This window comes from Athene cunicularia (genome assembly GCF_003259725.1).
Source record: "Athene cunicularia isolate RWA chromosome Z unlocalized genomic scaffold, athCun1 chrZ_part3, whole genome shotgun sequence".
NCBI lineage: Eukaryota > Metazoa > Chordata > Aves > Strigiformes > Strigidae > Athene > Athene cunicularia.
In genome coordinates this window covers 63,979-78,573 of record NW_020799144.1, presented here as the reverse complement: position 1 = coordinate 78,573, position 14,595 = coordinate 63,979, and the positions used below count along the sequence as shown (strand labels likewise).

At 40.1% G+C, this 14,595-nt stretch overlaps 1 protein-coding gene across 1 annotated transcript in view; it reads right to left on the bottom strand.

The window, feature by feature from the left end:
- LOC113490192 (rho guanine nucleotide exchange factor 28-like) overlaps positions 1 to 10,986 on the bottom strand; it is a 43,207-nt gene extending 32,221 nt beyond the window's left edge. The window contains exon 1 of the mRNA XM_026866479.1: positions 10,938 to 10,986. The gene's annotated coding sequence lies outside the window, so the exon portion shown is untranslated. The remainder of the gene's footprint in view (positions 1 to 10,937) is intronic.
- Positions 10,987 to 14,595: the final 3,609 nt, after the last annotated feature.

Here is a 14,595-nt window from a genome sequence, read left to right as displayed (position 1 = left end):
GTAACCATTTGTGACCCAGAATATAATCTGAACGATGCTTCTAGCAAGGTCCCAGCACAACCTGAAGAGAAAAACACTAACAAAGAAATTTGCTAATGAACACTGGTAGGCTGCCCTCTTTCGATATGAAATATCAGCAAGTTCATCACTTCTGTTTAGATGTAGTGCCTTTTTGAAAGGGAAAATAAGTGTTGGTAGAAGCTATTGCCATCTTTTTGACTGCTAAATAGCCCAAACATTCTGTTACAGCTATGAGTCAGAAGGCCACATTAATCAATTCAGCACAGCCTACATATCTCTACGGCTGTTTTCATGCATAAGCTGAGTTCTAGCCTGTTGAAAACTTTGAAGCTGGATTTCTTTTAAGGGGGTTTGAAGAGGAGGATGAAGGGTTGTGTTTTATTTTGTTGGGTTTTAATAAGAGACCAGCCTTAAACCTTGTGGGTTTTCAGTCAAGCTATTTGCAATATGTGACAAGTGGTCAGTGACAAACTGAAGTACATCTGCTGTACTGGAGGTTTCTGAAATTGCATACACCAGTATTTTCCCAAAGCTGATGCCTCAAAATAAGCTACACTTTCTGCTTCCTCACAATATCCTTGACACAGGCTCACCCTTTTCACAGATGCAGGCAGAAGAACAAGTTTCTTGTTGAGAACTGCAAGATTTGGCCCCAGGAAAAGGAATTAGAATCCAACAGAATTTAAAAAAAAAAAAAAAAAATCAGGCATCTAAAATACTGCGTATTTACTGCAAAACCCAATATAATTCCTCTAAAAAGAAGAAACCCAGTAACATGTAATGACAAACATATATGTTGGCAAGTCTCTATGCTGCCCTTCATTGCTAAGTTGTCTCTAATGTTATCCACTTTAAAAAGAAACACATATTAATGCATTTCATTCAGTGCACATGTAATATGCCCAGATGCTTCCTAGGTCCCTATTTTCTATAGCATCATCTTATCGCAAAAAAAATGCCCTTCTCAGTCCTGTTTCTACTGTTACACCCTCTCAGTCAGCCCTTTGCTTTTTGTTTAGTTTCTGTCAGTCCTTCCAGTTCGCATTGCTTTCATCCATGCTGCAAAGCACTATCCCCAAAAGGATGTCAAGCACAAGCACAGAAGGAGTTTATGGTTCACCAAGGTTGTAAAGGAAGTCTGGCATGGTTTTAGGTCACAAACAAACAGCACGGCATGCAGCAAGGAGGTGGTCAAAAAAGCACAATGCTGCAAATGCAGGTGTCACATAAGCTTTCATGCTGCACTGCTGTACTAGTATACAGATTGATGGCAGGGCAAAGGAACAACTACGTTTCTGAATGGATTATCTTGTGATGGAAGATTAAAAAGCATATAAATATACTATAACTTGAACAACCAGATATTTCAGAAATACATTCTAGTGCCAAATGCAGAAGCTCAGACTTTATATGATCACAAGTAGGTGGCTGCAGGAACTCAGCCAAGAACAAGAAACCTTGCAATGACTCTGTAAATCATAAAAGATCAACAGAATGAAAACATCTACTAATTTCTTCCTCAGCACATGGTGCCAACATTGATCTCTCATATAAAGGTACCACTGGCAGCAAGACCATTTACCTATCACTATGAGCAATACCAGTTACACTAACCTGACCCACACCAGACCTGGGCACACAATCTCAGTTTTGTTGAATTAGTGAGAGCATATAATATGGAGCTTATGTCAGCTTTTTGCTTTCTATGCCTGCTGTATGTCAGCAGCAGGAAAAGAGACAGTACCTGATGTGGCTGCTGGAGCTGAATTAATCTACCAATGTTTGTCAACAGTCTGCTTCAGAGAACAAGTTTATAGCAAAAGAGCACTTTGCATCACATAGTCACTATTTTCTTTAACTTGTCACCAGCGGTCTTAAAGCTGTGTTTAGTGCACCTTCAAACTGTGACAACAGATAAGGTGGAGAAAATTTTTCAGTCTCCCATATGGCAGAGTAATTATTAATTGTGCAGAATAGGATATCTTCTAATTCTGGAACTGATGAATAAAAATAAAAATAGCCTGGGGCCTATTTTTTTATCAGAAAGGGGAGGGGGTGGGTGGTGTAAGAAAGGAAGAATATGAAGAAAAAAAAAATCTTTTCAAGCATTATGCAGTGCCCAAACATGTATTAACACTCTTGCTGGTCTGTCATTAAAAATATCACTCAGTGTTTTGCTGTTAATGGCAACACAATTTATGGTGGTGCATAAAATCATACAGAGGAATTAAGAAGCTTGGGAATGAGTTGTTCACATACACAGGTCAGAAAATTTCGGCAATAGGCATATTAATAGAAAATGAACATTCATTCTGACATGTAACTGTTAAACAAAAAAAGGAGTTACCTCTTTCAGCTGACTTAAAATATGTAAATCAGATTACTTATTATTCTCATGTCCTATGTGACATCAGTGCTCTGCTGTTGCAGGCACTGCATAAATAGATGTAAACACAAAGTCCCTGCCCAGAAAAATCCCAGTCTATGGACTGAACAGGAAAAAAAAAAAAAAAAGGAGGAAAAATAATACACCATGGGAGCAAAAAATGATCCAACTACTGATGGACATGCTTTGAAGTACCCGCTCTTTTCCTTCATATCTTTAAAAATAGATCCCATTCTTTCACATGCATTTATTTCCTTAGTCTCACACTGGCAGTGAGTCTCCATTCAAACACAGGCCAGCCCACACACACTCTTCTGTGTGCCCCCATGCAAGCTGCCCACAATGGATCTGACCAGGTTCCCACAGGAGTCAAACACGAAACACTCATGACTCCAGCCAGTGCTAGATTAGCCCAGCGAACACAGCTCTGGCATTAGCAAATGTACACTGGAAGCCCAACACACATTTACACTTTAAACCACGTTTCTCTTTTATGTTTTGAAATCAACATCCAAACAAGACAGTGGTTTCAGCCTGGCAGAACACATAGACTGGCCTAAGATACAGCCAACCCTACTGCAACAGCAAAGAATGTGAAAGCACAGGATGGGCAAGACAGGCTAGAAACTGGCTTCTTTCCACAAAGTGCTAGCTACAAGAGACAGAGCAAATGGGAAGAATGGAAAATCCAAAACCTGTATCCCACCATGGAAAACTCTATCCCCTTCCACCCCTCTTCCCACCTCAACTCTCAGTTCAGCATGGAAGAGAACTGGGAAGGCTTGGCAAGGCAGACAATCAACTACTCACTTTGGGATCAATAAGTAAGTCCTACTGCCACTTCCTACTCATACCATGCAAAAGCATGCTGAAGTTCAAGCGGATATACTTCATTTCAACCATTTAGAAAACAGAGTAACATATTATTTCTGTGAATTCTGTTTCCTAGTTCTCGTGCACATGAAATCCATGCATTTATAAAGAAGGTAATAATTACAGCTCATTTGTCCCTCTAGCTCTAACCAGGCATACAAATAAAGTACTTTAGAAAAATCATTTGAAATTTCTTCCTGCCAAACAAGATGATACACAGCTTTTTAACTGTCTCACCAAGTGTTTTCAGAGTTCCTCTGTCTATGAACTTCTGAACATTGTCCAGCAGATGTGCTCAAATTATTCCTGAACACACTGCTGGAGTACAAATAAAACCCTGTTTATTTAATCCCCTTTTGCATGGGCCTCAGTGCAGAACTGAAAATTTCAGAAGCCTTCAGGATTGTGTGAATACCAGAATGCACTTCACCATTGGCTTCAGCTGGAGCAACATCAACCAACACAGAGCACTTTGGAAAACTCTAACCTTTGAGGTAAAAACATCCCAGATGATGACAAGTTGCTGACAGAGTACCAAATTAATCCAATCCCTGTACATGCATTAAGCTTCTCTTTTCAAATTGAACTCTCTATCATACTTTCCTTTCTGATCTTTCCAACAGGACTTTGACTCCTAATCTGATACTTTTGTCTTTTATTTTCTCTGCTGTAGAACAGCCATGTGTATTCTAGAAGTGGCCTGGAAGTAGTTTATGCTAATGTCCCTTAGGAAACTCTGTAATATTTTTCCCCTTCCATGCCACTGCTGTCAAGTGTGCAGATGGTACAAAAGAGCCAGGGTTAATTCAATGGGGGAGCATGAAAGTCAGCCATGGGACAAGGCAGGATGGCCCCTGGCAGCTGGCTGGGCAGAGCTCCCTTGTTTCATTCCTTGGCCAGTGCCTACTGGCTTATGTCTTTTTTTACTGGATAATGAAATGAATCTATTTGTGAACTAAAATATTTTAGAAATAATTCTGTTTCACTATGTTTCTCACCTACTGAAATCCAGTTAGTTAATTTGTCCATCAGTACAGAAGGCCTTGCTCTGAAGAACTTTAAAAATCAGTCCAGGCATCTGCTGTTGTTGTCTGTGCCTCTTGGGTATGAAATATGTCCCTCATTTAATTTTCTTCTCTCTGTTCCTTACTCAAATACTTTCTACAGCCAAGGTACCTGTAAATAAGCAGTCATGTTTTCAACTGGGTCCCAGGGAATTATGCCAACTCATCCTTGAGGAACCACAAGGTGTCAGATTATGAAAACAGTGAAGATTGTAATTAAACTGGCTGCAGCCCAGGTGTTTGCTCAAAAACTCCTGGAGAGAGGGTATATCATTTGAAAAAGTAACAAAAGATCAAAACAACTTCAAAATTGTTTTTTAATGACAGAACAAAATAAACCAGCATGGATCCAAAGGATAATTAATTGAGGTTGTAATACAGACATACCTTTGTAGAGATAGGCTACAGGTATACTGCATGTGATAAAAAAGCTGCCAGAGTGTCTTGCCCACACCAACATTTAACTTCTAATTTTGCATTCTTACTCTCTCTTAAGAAAGTCAGCCTCTTGGGCCAGCAGTTAATGTGGAGGCAGCAGGGAAGGTATGCTGTCATCTCCGCTTGCTCGGAGCAAGTCCACCTGGAAGGCCAGCCATGGCCACCAGGCTGCTCCTCCTCCTTTGCTGCTATCAAGGCTCAGTTCCAGCAGCACAATAGTGAAGGAAAATGCTGGCATGGATGAGGCCCAGGTTTGCACATGCATATGAACTAGCATATGAATTCATGACATGCTGCCTCAAGTGCTCCAAACCCTCATGGGAACAGCTCTTGGCCTCAGTACTTCTTGCTTCCCTGCAGGACGAGGGGATAAAGGTTGAGACATCATTTACCCGACTCCCATTTATTCTAGAAGGGGAGATGGCTGTGAATGCACTCTCAGGGCAACTCCCTGTTTCTGCCTCTATCTAAAGCTGCTGCATTCCTTCCTTTGAAACCATAAATGAGATGGGATATATCTGCACCCCATGGGATGCACCTCCCTTGATGGGACATGCCATGAGCAAGCTGCATTAGAAGCAGTTTCCACATCATCAAAACAAAGCAAACTACCACACACAAAAATGTTCTTCATACAGACATATTTAACTTCTAAACAGGTTACAGAGGAAGGATGTTGCCCCATCCTAACATCCTAGGTTAGGATCTGAGAAACCTGGACAGGAATTTGTTTCACCACACCTCTCTTACATTTTAGGCACACTGCTGTACTTACCTCCTTTGTAAATTAAGTTAAACAACATCTCCTGACTATAAAAGAGTATTGTGAGGAATGGTGAGAAGTGGGAAGGAGGTAGAGATATAAGGAGCAAGGCTCAGCCTGGTGAGAAGGGAGGGATGGGGTAAGGCATTTTCAGAATGTGTCAATGCTTCTCACAGTCCCACTCTGTTAAGTGTTGTTGTTAGTCTCCATATTAAATTCTATGTTGGATTTTTCCTTCCCCTAATGAGTGACTTTTGCCTGTGCTGTAATGGATAAGATCATCTCTCCCTGTCCATTTCTCAATTTCCTTGGCCTTTTGATTTATTTTTCCTTTCTCAGCAGTGGGGGGAAAGGGGAGAGTGAGCCAGACAAGCAAAGAACAGGCAGGATCCTGCAAACTCCATGAAGACCACTAATTGGAAACATGCTGGACCGAAAAAAATCAGGGAGAAAAAAGAAAGAAGATGAACACTTGACATGCTTAGCACTCCACAGACCCAGCTGAGGCAAAGACTCTCCAAGGTGGGAGAGTCTCCAGGCACTCAAATTCTCTGTGGCTGCTAGCAGCCCAGTGCTACGTCCTACCCTCAGTCCTCCCTGACCCAGCCACAGGAAAACCTGCTAAACCCTCACCGTTTGCCAGAATACTTCAATACATTGGCATTAAACAGTGAATACATGAACGCCCCACCCTCCTTGGCACCTACACTTCACCAAAGAAGCTGTAACAGTGTCAGAAACAAAATCCAACTCCAAATAAGAACAAACTTCAGATACACTTAAGAGGGAGACACTTGGTGTAGCAGAATATAGAAGAAATTAATCAAGCCTTGATCTCAAGCACTTCTAGCCATTTCCAGTGGTTGTAGGCATGAGCATGTGATACCTCAGAAGATTACATTTTGAGAATACTAAGCAATGTAAAGTACAGGACCAAGTGGAAGTTTTATTTTCCACGAGATCTTGAGTCTCAAAGATGGGAGCCCATGTTACTGCCTCTTCCCAGAGAATTGATGTCCAAATACTCCTTTGGAAAGACAGAATGGGCATGTAACCTCCAGCATCTTCTTCTTGGGAGATGAGACACCTCTGATGTCTACAGGGAACCACTGTGGATATCCTCCATGGCCCAGCATCTCTTTATTTCTCTCTGCTGCTCCCACAGGAAATATTCACCAAACTCTCCCCAGAGAATAATTTACAAACTTCTGAGATCACTTATTTTCTGGTCTTGAGAGCTGACTACTCCTATGGTATGTTTGTCCCATGGCAGCAAGATATTTGTTTTTACAATGTCAAAGATCAATGTTAGTAATCAATAATGTTTCTTAAAAAAACAACAACAAAACAAACAAAAAAATACCACAAAAATAAACCAAACCAGTAACCTACCATTATTAAGAAGGAAGAATTTTCCATTAAAGATATGGTTTTCCACACTACAAACTGCTTTCAATAGGAGGAACAACTGCCATTAAATTTTTTAATATCTGAAAAGTGCTTCATCAGATATTTTGATTTTTATCTTTCGTGGATAGTCTTTTTTTCCATCTACAGTAAAACCAGTGGCCACATGAAGACAGCATGGTCTTATTCCACACACAGTGTTTAGTATATGTGTATATATAGAATTTATAGTATAGTATATAGTATATATAGTATAGTAGTATATATATAGTATATATAAAATGAGAAGACTCAGTTTACTTCTCTCCTTACAGAAAGAACTGAATAATTTTATTTGTATCAGTTAAAAAACATAAGTTAGAAGAGTAAAAGCTATTTAAATTCAGGTTCTACTTATTTAAGCAATGTATTACTGGCATTGAAAGAATGACGTTTCAGTCTATCCTTGGCTAGTCAATTCCAAAAATCAAATTGGCTTATAAGGAGTAATTTAATAATGAAGTTAACAGCATTTTGCTGTCTAGAAGTTGGAAACAGGCTCCCCAAATTAACTGAAAAGTATGTGCTTCAAATATTTAATCTTATATTTCATTACCATTTATTTTTAAAATTATGACATTTATCTGTGTTGTAATTAGATTTTAATGTATTGCTACCACAAAAATTACATATAAAGAGAACTCTGTCAAAATAATCCATTTTTGAAATGGAGTAATTTCATAGAGTAATTTTAAATTGTATTTCACAAAAATTATACTATGCAGCAAGGCCTTTGAGCTCTCTGAATGCATACCCTCTCATGCAACAAAAAAGGAACAGCCTCCACTCAGCCAATCAGATTACACATAGTGGTTTAGATTTGCAAAGAAATTCAGTACTGATGAACTGTGACAGTTGGAAGTAACAGTGCTGAATGGATGCATCCTCTAGCTGTGTAAGAGCTGCTCACATAGAGCAAATCAAGAAAGTACCTTGCATACAATCTTCAAAAATGTGTATTGTAAACACAGAACTGCAGTTATTCTCAGATAATTCAATATGAAGTACAAGCCTCTCAGCAGACATTTTTGGAATACAGAGAGTGTATAATCCACTTGATAAAGATGTTAAGCCCATTTAAATACACTGTGTAAAGCATCTTAAGTTTGGACCCAGCATACAATAGATCTCTCTTTCTCTCAAAGAGCAAAACCCCTATGCTTTCATAAAGGCTGGAAATAAGGGATTACTTCCTGCTTTTTGATCACTTCCACTTTTCCGACAGAAAAGAATGTGTTATAACCATATGCCGACATTTTTTAAGTTGCACGTGAACAGTATGCAATTGCCATGACATGGCATTCTGTAGTTCCACTGTGCCCTTTAAAAGGGACTGGAAATAAACACATCAGAGAAATACCTGAATTCACTGCAGTCCAAACATTTGTCATGTTCCCTTAAGTCTTCCCAAGAGATGCTTTCTCTATCCCTGTTTATGGGTAAAAATTCAACAGATTTTAGACAAGCTCAGTCAGAGAACTGCTTAATGAAAACTGTCCAAGGAACTGCACAATCCGAAAGGACTTTCACAGCTAATTTAAATGCCGATTTGATAGTGTTCTTCAGCAAAGTCTTCTTCAGCAAAGTCATACAAACAAAGCAGAAGCAGTTGGAAGGAGTTTCTAGAACCAATGAGGTAATTGGACTGAACAAAGAGAAATGTCTTGACTCAAGGAGTTTTTCAAGATGGACAGACCTCTTTGATCTTCCCAGATGCACTGAGAAGTACTCAGACCAGGAAGACTGTGAAGCTGCAACACTTTCAGACACTAACTCACCAGAGCAACTACATCAACCTCAGATGATCAGTATAAGATCTGCCAAGACCTCCCCAAGTTTTAGATGAGGGGTGAGAGACAACCTTAAATCTTTCTCAATTACCTTAGGGTGTTCACAGCCTCTTCCCATACCCTGCAAAGCCCTGAAAGCTTTACATACCCCTGACACACACATACCTAAACAAAATAAAGGAGGCTGTTAAAAAAATTACTATAGTCATAGTTTCTGGGAGACTCACCCCAGGTGCTCCCGCTGTAAGTCTCTGAAAGTCCATGTTTCACCACTATACTCAGGTTTGGTAGGACACTGGGGACCCAGAAGAAAGACACCACCTTCACCTGCTCCCACCGCAAGAAAACAAGTCGATGACTGCCTAATGGCAATCCAAACCACTTTCATTTGGTTTCTAGCAAGTTATGAGACCCCTCTGGGATTTACCCACCAGGGTTGGTGAGAGGCTGCAGATCACATCTAGCAAGTAACAAAGGCTCCAGACCACAACCAGCAAGTTATCTAAGTTCAGGTCCGATACGGGCTTGTGCAAAGCTTAGGGCAACTGTTCTCAACTCAAGCCAGATCCTCACAACTATCACTCTACAGATGACTAATACACCCTAAGTCCTCTCTGCCTCCACCGGATAAGTCACTAGTTCATAAAAGTTGTATCAGTATTAGTCCCCAAACGCACAGCTTCGTACCATGTTCTTATTAACTGTAGTAAATAAAAGCTGGGAAAATTCAGTCTTCCCACATAATAATTCAATTCTCCTCAGTACTAACCAGCATTTCCCAATATTATGGTGTCCACAGATTTGTTTCACAAGCCTACATCTGGCTCTCAGTGTTATAATCAAAATATTAAACAGAACTGGCCTTAAGTATGACCCTTAAAGAGTACTACTTGGAATACCTTTCTCTCTACCCTAATAACTGTTCTTGCAGTATCCAGATATCCTTCTCTCTTTGCCTTAATCTCCACCTTCTTTATCTTCTGTAAGAATTTCTTGTGAGATGCAGTATCAATGTTAAATTTTCAGCAACTTTGATGAAGCCTATTGCACTGCCCTTCTCTAAGTAGTTTGTTATCTTTCCATGGGAAGATACCAGATCAGTCTGACACAGCCACCTGTGATAAAACCATGTGGAATTTAATCCATTAGCACCATGTCCTTGATTATTCTTTCTGTCAAAATTTGTTTTTAAAACCTTGCACCACACAACCAACATCACATGAGCAACCCTCTCAAATCCCCCACACGCCCACCACCTTTAAAGACACTGCATCTAATTTTTGTGAGCTTGAAGTTCCCACTCCCGAACTGACAAATAGAATGAAAATACATTCTGGTGCCTTAGCAACCCTATGTTCCTTCAGTACTCAGAGGTGCAGATTATTGGTACTTCTCCATTTCCACCGCCATCTCAACACAATAAGCAGATAATAGTTTTGTTTCTGTCTTTGTTTCACCTTTTACCACCCTTTTGAAAACCATTCAGTGCCCTCCCACTACCCTCCTAGACACCAACATTCATGGACCCCTGCTACTACCATTCTCACTGCAAACTGCAGCAGAACAAGCCAGAAAAGACAACCATGATTTATTAATAATAGTGGCTAGACTGCCCAAGTTTTAATCCTCATACTCACATGCCAATGAAGGCACCAACTCACTCCTGTTACTACCTGGTTTTGAACTCTGAGTTCAACTATTTTAAACAATCACTTCAGGTTTTGCAGAAAAAAAATCCACTGGATTACAAACTTCAACTTAACTCATTCTTTGACAAACAATTTCCAGCTTTGAAAACGTGAAGAGAATGGTAATTGGAAATTTTATAGTGAAAAAACAGCCACAAATTGTGAGAGTGAGTGGTGTCTCTTCACAGGCAGTAACTCTGCTTTTGAAAACTGTAACTGAGACTACTGAAGAAGAAAGTAATGATCGTAAAGGGGAAAGCATTTCAATTACTTCAGAGAACTGAGCCACAGTTCTGTGAAAACTGAAAACCATCATCCTCACACATGCCTGCATCAGACATCAACATTCAACAGTCTGTGGTTTCAATCAGAGAATGGTTTTTGGTTTCATTCACTCTACTTTTTGAACAAGCCGTTACCTAACAAAAAATTACTCTCCAGTCAGAAGCCTACTGTTGTAGAACTTACATAAAGAGGGGTACTTCAGCGCAGATCAACTCCATTGTCACAGCATCTAGAATCAGAATAAACCATGGAATTATTACACTCATCAGGAGGCATTGATATCATTATACCCCATGCATGTCTGCCAAACTAAGTCGACATCTTCCAGAATTAGCAGGAAAAAAAAAATGTTATTAAGCTAATCAGCTATTTGGTTGCCCCAAATTTCCCCAGAATGAGGAACCACTGGTGTAATGATGCCCCTGTAAGACTGGAGGAGGGGTGGCTGGTCTTAGTTTATGCTGTGTGCTTTTTACAGAATACACACAGTAAACAAAACAGGTCACCCTGAGCCCAGCCACTGACACATTTGCAGTTGCAGCAAATGAAGTAGTTGGAATTGAAGCATTTTGTATCTCCAGGGGCAAAAAAATGGAATTTGACCTTGAGGTGTATTTGTAGCAACTTTTACTCCACACCAATGTCCCAAGTGTCTGTTGTTTTTAGCAACTTCAGAGAAGTTATTCCCAAGGCAGGTCACCTTAACCATCCTAAACAGCAAACTACTGATACAAGTCATCATTGGAATTACTGTAATTACAGTCATCATAGCAACACTGATTTCTATTATTATATTTCAAACTCACTACATCCTCAAAATTCATAATCTAAAAATAATATTGCTGTCAAATGAAGCATACCAGAAGCAATTCCAGATCTTTAAAACAGCAAGGTGGGCTCAACAACTATGCACAAGTCATCTTCTACAGAATAAAACAGGGTTACAAGAGGAATTAAGAAACCATAATATTAATTCCATAAGGAGTATTTCAAGGTGGAGCTTTTCACAAGTGTCACCTTACAGAACAGATAAGGCACATTAGCTTCTATCCCAGACCTGTCACCAACTCACAACTACAGCTGCACACAGATTATGTATATACAGGGCATCACTTCATGCTTGGCTGAAATGACAGACGTGCCAGTCAGATGTTTTACACTGTTGCTCTAGCCTGCTGTATAAAATCCCTTCACTGCAATGGTTCTCCCTCTTTAAAGGAACACATCCAAAACCTCTGCCATCTCCTCTGCAAGAAAACAAGCACATTCAAATCATTAAGTCATGCCAACAGAATAAGACCTATTCTTGGTTACTTCTGTCATATGACTATCTTGACCCAATAAACTTCTTTTGCACTGGACAATACAAACAAAACTCATTGGAGAGATGATGCCATCCCGACTTCAGTTCCCTTACCCTTTGCTTGTATCACACTGTGGAGCCCCTGGTAGCTTGTGGGTTTGCAAATACTAAGTACTGAGTTCAATATGGATCCTGAGTGGACAAATAACCTGAAGCTTTAGCTCATCGGAAGCAATCAATGTTTTCCACACAGCACTGACTAGAACCATGTTGAAATACAATCAGTACTTCCAACATGTGCTCCCCTGACAAATCAGCTTATAATGGTGTTTCCTGGATATAAAGCTGTACTTAATGGTCCTCTTTTTTGCTTCCTGCAGAAGAACCAATAAATGTCAACACACAGCACTAAATGACCTCTTCTGCTTTTCTCACACTCTCAAGAGTGCTGGCTTAGAAAAAAATTTTACATGAATGGCTCACGTCTTTCCTACATCTGGAGTTTACAGCAACTCAGCTTGACTGCTGGAAGTGGCTGGGAGGGGCAGGAAGAAGAAGAGGGTGCACATAGGGAGGAAACACACAGTGCTGGCTATGGATCAGCTCATGTGCAACCTCCATATCAGAGCAAGGGACTGAAGGAGACACTGTCACATGCACCTTACCATTCACCTCCTCTGTACAGCAAATTGCTGCTCAGCTCTCCAAAAAGCAGGGTTCCCAGTGCCCCGGAGTTGCCCTGTAGATAAGCACTCTCAGGTGCTGAGGAGCAGTGCTACTCCTCATAGAAAGGGGAAGGTTAAACTGCCCAACGTCATGAATACACATCATTTCACAGAGCAACACCTGATCTCTTCTTCTGACATCTGTGCCTCTGACACAGAAACCAGCACAATGGGCATCTAACAAACAAACAGGTCCAGTTTCAGGCATTGCCCACAAATACTGAGTTCACACAAATGTCAGCAGTAGCAGGATTCATCTATACACAGAAAAATATCCTTTTCAGCATCCAGTTTAGCAGTAAATTTAATGGAAGCATTTATTGTGATGTGCTGCAAACTGGAGACACTTGCAGCATACATTTCAGTCAAGCAGAGGTAAATATACAAAAAAGAACAAAAAAATCTTGAAACTAACTTCATTTAATTAACTTTTTTTCAATCTTCAATCTCCTTTTAAACCTAGAGTCAAATGCTGTTGCCAGTCTCCTGACCAGCTCAAGTTACTGAGATGAACACCAACAAGTATTTTGGGTTTTATCAAAGATGCAAAGACATTTCAGTAATCCCTCCAACACTTTACCTCACCCAATATTATATTTATTGGTTGCCCATTATGGGACTCTCATATATCCAATTTCTTTCAACATTACAAATTTTAGCATTTTATAGCACAGTTTCCTGAACTATCAAGACATGTTAGAAGGATGAAGTGCTAAGGTTTGGACAACTTGGCCCAAGCCAGAGTTGACCTATAGATGAATCCTGTATATTTTATAACTGATAACCATTGTGCTAGTAGGTATTGTACTAAGTTATAACAACACACTTATGCTGATGTTAAAAAGTGCTAAAGCATTGAAGTTCTGCAGCCTGAACAAAAAGGCCCCAAGCCAAAGCTGCTTAGTGTGTAATCATTAACAAAGTATGTAAGATCACTAGTGAAAGATGCAGCTTAGACAGAATATAATCAGTAGTGAGAATGTCTCCAACTTCCCGTGTTTAGCCTGTTCAAGGCTGAGAACCCAAGTATCTGGCCTTGTTAGAAACTCCCTTGGTTTCCTCTCCCGAGCACTGGCCAGGCTTTGGGTGAAATCCAACAGGAGAATGAAACCAGAAATTTTCCTCTCAAACCAAAGGTGCCGGCTATTCTGGCCTGTCCATCTCTGGTCTATAGGGCTGGGCCCCTTTGCAGTGACTCTGGCAGCCTCACCTATGGGTGGAGGCACCGTGTAGGATTTCCCCCTTGCCGGGACAGGCTCTCCAAACCCTCGCTGCAACCAGGGCTGCCCAGCCACTGCGGGGCTGGGTGATGGTAATATATGCGAGTGGTGATGTATTTTTCTTAATCTCCATTGTCTCTCTCGTGTAGTCATGATTTAATGCATTATCCTGTTTTTTCCTGTTTGCTGCTTTAAGTGCACTATTCTGCTTTTTCTTACTGCATGTTTTCTGTATTACACTGTTACATTGGTTATCACTAGTAAAATATGCCTGCTTTTTTCACTCTGGTGTCTGAGTTTAACCAGTATCCTTAATCAGCAGAACAAAGGACCACAATAAGAAAATAAATCGATGGAAAATTTAAATACTGGTTATTGACTTAACTGCATTTCAATGGAAAAGATGCCAGTTATCAAAATTTTTTGCACTGTACACATGGAAGAAATTAGATAAGGGAAAGCATTATCTAAATCTCAGCAGAAAAGCATTTCTACTGGTTGACAAGGTGACCCTTTAGCCAACACTGTGACCACTATTTGGCTGTTTTAGCACCTATTGTGTTATCATCAGCATTTTCCTAAAGTCAAAAAGA